This window comes from Nanorana parkeri, unplaced genomic scaffold (assembly GCF_000935625.1).
Source record: "Nanorana parkeri isolate BGI_ZX_2015 unplaced genomic scaffold, ASM93562v1 scaffold77, whole genome shotgun sequence".
In the NCBI taxonomy this organism is placed as follows: domain Eukaryota; kingdom Metazoa; phylum Chordata; class Amphibia; order Anura; family Dicroglossidae; genus Nanorana; species Nanorana parkeri.
Genome location: NW_017306345.1, coordinates 539,115 through 543,025, shown reverse-complemented (window position 1 = coordinate 543,025; position 3,911 = coordinate 539,115). Strand labels below are relative to the sequence as shown.

The following is a 3,911-nucleotide window of genomic DNA, read 5'->3' as shown; positions in this document are numbered from 1 at the left end:
TTTTGCTTTTGTCTAGGGGACCGGTGTAATGTATTGTTACTTATCTGATCCCACTCATACTGGCTTCGACCAGCACTTGCAGCCGTTTATCCCTCTGTGCTCAGGTGGTCGGACGCCCCCTGGGGTCATCTCATACAATGCAGGGTACATAGCCATGCATTATAAGTTGGGACAGTTCATAAGCCGGAGGGGAGAGAGCAGAGGGCTGGGGGAGCAGGGATCAGGTAAGTGAAACCCTAATCTCCTAGAAACAAATGAGTAGTTAACCCTTACAGTGCAGGGGTAGCCACTGCAAGGGGAGATGTTTTTGTATCCATGGATAGGATGAAAAATATTAAAGCTGAACTCCAGGAAAGCGAATATTGTCGAAATATCGTGTCCTATGTATTTGCACTTTAGGCTTGGCGTATTTCACGAATCTATGCAGTAATCAAGCATGAAACAACAACTCCTATTTTCCTCTGCACGATTTGTAATAAAGACTGGCCACTTCTGCTCTCTCTCCTTATGGAGGGTGACTGGTCTTGTATCCACCCCCTAGTTTTCTACCGGCAGTCTGTAAGAGGTGGGTCCCGCTGGGCCCCTCCCACAGCTCTGCTCTCTGTAAATGTGCAGCGCAGTGATTATGTCATTGCTACTGTTACAAGGTAATAACTGGGATGGCAGAGGCCTTTGGTGCACACAAAGGGGATTTATATTCGTTGTGTCCATTGAGGAATATATCTAAAAGTTTTTGAGCCCAGGATTAAGTTTTAATTAAAGATATAGGGTGGGGGCCAGGTAGCCAGCGTGCTTAAAAAATGCTGCTTGCGTATAACTTCATTGAGCTCTTTGGTTTTTATCTGAGGTTTCACTGACACTTGAACATCGGTGTCTTTGGTCATTTTTTTTTTTCCCCACATTTGTTTTAGCCAATGGAAAGCTTGTTGCACATCTTTCAAGCACTCCGATGGATGTCTATTGGGGTCAAAAATCCATGATCATGCCCCAAAGAAGCTCCTGTACTTTGTTTGAGGAGTTGACTGACAGCACAGCTTTCAGATATGAATGGGCGCCATAGAATAACATGGAAATCTAAGTGACTAGCATCAAACTGATTCAGGAAACGCATTTCAAATTGCTCAGCTGTGAATGGGGGCTTATGGTCTTTCATGGCTGCTAGCTGTGTTGACTGACTTCTAATGTCTGCATTTATTCTTCCACCCCTTATTTATGGTCATCAGTATTCTGCCTGTGAACATAGCATATCATTGAAATATAGGTCATAATCTAACCACAGAACATGCTCACTTTTCATTGGTTGGACACGCCCATACATTTTTTTTAGGGACCACAGCAGTCACTGATTACATGCTGATAACAGTTGGCATTGCTCAGGCTTGTAAAGGCTGCAATTAGCAGACAGCCTTCTTGCTTTAAGTGTATCTATACCCAAAATAAAATCTAATATCTTCCACCTTACCAATGCTGAGATGTGGTGGCTGCATTAGTTTGCTTTTTGTTAAAGCCTTTTCCTATTTATTTTCACTTGGTGATACTGCAAATAACACACTTACTGTTCCATTGTATCTATGGGAGGAGTCATGGTTGTTAAACAGGCTGGACCTCAAGAATGCCTACCTCTGTTCATCTCCATTACCTGGTGAATTCATGTGAATAATAGTTTACCCTCTAAAGATACGCAGAGCAATTCATTAAAGCTTTTGCAACACTTTTCTGGTGTTAGCCCTGCGCCAATTTCCTAAGTAGTGTGACAGTTCAATTGATCTGACCGATGCATAGCTTATTAGCAAACTTTTACATTATGTTGCAGTGGCTGTGATAAATTCATAAAGAGGTACCGCTGTTTCGTAGGTGAGGAAACTGGTGGTAAATAAGGCCTAATTCAACATTTTGGTCTAATTTGGTCCCTTGGTGTCCCAGTTCATTGCCCCCTTCACTCTAATTGGTTGCTACTACGCTGTTCCTTGCAATCAATTTGGCTGTTCAACTGAGAGTCATTTGTTTGCTATTACGCTGTTGGTTAGACAGTGTGACAGGTTGCTAGGGCACAGGTGGCTGTCAACCTTAATCCTAGCAAAGATGCGACGCAATCGTCATATTCTGCCAATTCTGTTGCATCTCTGTGAGACATTTGTGTAGATATTACTGATGTATACAAGAATCTGTCACACTTGCTGACATTTGTCATATGTTGGCACCACTTTATATGAATTTTAGGGAAGGTTCTTGGCATTGTTGTTTACGCTGACAAAGTAACAAGAACGCTACATTACTGGCAAGCTCAAACTAATGTAGCCATCACATCTACGGACTGATAAGCTGCAATGTATTACATTTTTGGTTCGGGGTTTAGATATGCTTAAAAATGTACACTGAATTCAGAATTTGAAATTAAATATACCTGTCATTGAAAAGTTTGTAAAGTGAGCACATGCATTAAGTGCAGGTATGTAGAGATGCCTGGGCGTGCTTTTTGGAGTCGTCCGGAGTGTCACATGACTGTTAAATTCAAGGTCACTCTAACCTGCGTGTTTTGATATGTCCTGGTAGTGTTGCATGTTGTCCGTTTGTCCCGTACTTTTCTATTGGCAGGTGAGGTGCTCTTTGGAGTGATGGGAGGATGACCTATGATACTACTGGGAAGTGTCGGTTCTTGCAGATTAGTAGAGCACCCCAGGATTGTAGGCTTCCAGACTTTAGAAAGATGTCTGCATTTAAAGGAGAACTATGGGGTCAGGGCTTTCCCCATAGTTCTCCTTAGGGTAACGGGAGGACACAAACTAGCATCCTCCCGTGACCCTAAGCTCAGTTTTCCCACGAGCTACAGCTCGCGGTACACTGAGATGTCATAGCTGAAGCGGATCCCGACAATTATGTCTGGATCCGCCCAGCTGCGTGAGTGACAGCTGACTCTGCCTATCTAGAGGCAGAGTGAGCTGTATCCGCCCCTCCCCCGTCCGTTCCGCCAGTCAGCGCTGGAGGATCAGAGTGGGGCGGGGGGAATCTAGTCCCTCCCCTGACACGGCAGAGAGCCGTGAAAGGAGCGAGAAGTGAGCGAACGCCGGTATGTGTTCGCTCATTTCCCGATCTACTGAGCCAACCTGTGACCGTTTCATTGTCACAGGTCGGCTAGAACTACCGTATGAGGATAAGTGAAAAGCACTCACCTCATAGTTCTCCTTTTTTAATACATATGCTCATAATAAAATAGTTTGTAATGACCGTTTAAACTTTAAAGTAGATCTTTTGACTTGAGTTGAAAAACTTAAAAGCAGGGAGAATTTTTATTCCAGAAGAGACTTACTGTAGGAACATATGTAATCTTGGAACCCCTTTTACTTCTGAGAGGTGTACCCAAACTCTTCTGCTGCAGTCTCTTTGCTCTCTCTCGTATACAAAAATCTGTAGTATTACATTTTAAATATGGAACTGTTTCTATACAAAGTAGACAGAGGAAGTAAGACAGAGGAAGTAACCCAGCTAGCTGAACAGTTTCACTTTCTACCCAGCAGTACTTTTTAATGGTAACCCTAGTAAGATTTCCTCCCACCAAGAAGCTGTGGTTTGTCTAATGCATGCGCGTTAAAGAATAAATGCTCTTTTTGCACAAAGTGTGCTTTTTAAAAAAAAAAAATGTTTTGCCTCCCTCCCCTTGTTTTAAATGAGTGCACTTATTCTTTAAGGCAGCCCATATACATGAATGGGCCACCAGTGCACTACAACAGGCCAAAAAATTGCTGCTGGACCAAGTTCGGTGACCGCAGTGTACTGTGTTTTGGGAAGGTGCCATTTACAATAATGGGACCACAGCATACCAACCCATGTAAAGTACATTACCGCAACTGCCTTGTGTGAATGGTCCCTGGGTGGTTTCAATGGAATAGTCTGCTGTGTTTTTTTTTTTTTTT

General features: G+C 43.2%; 1 protein-coding gene across 1 annotated transcript in view; it reads left to right on the top strand.

Annotated features, from left to right (window-relative positions):
• Positions 1 to 3,911, top strand: part of CEPT1 (choline/ethanolamine phosphotransferase 1) — a 53,458-nt gene that overhangs the window by 547 nt on the left and 49,000 nt on the right. The window lies entirely within an intron of this gene.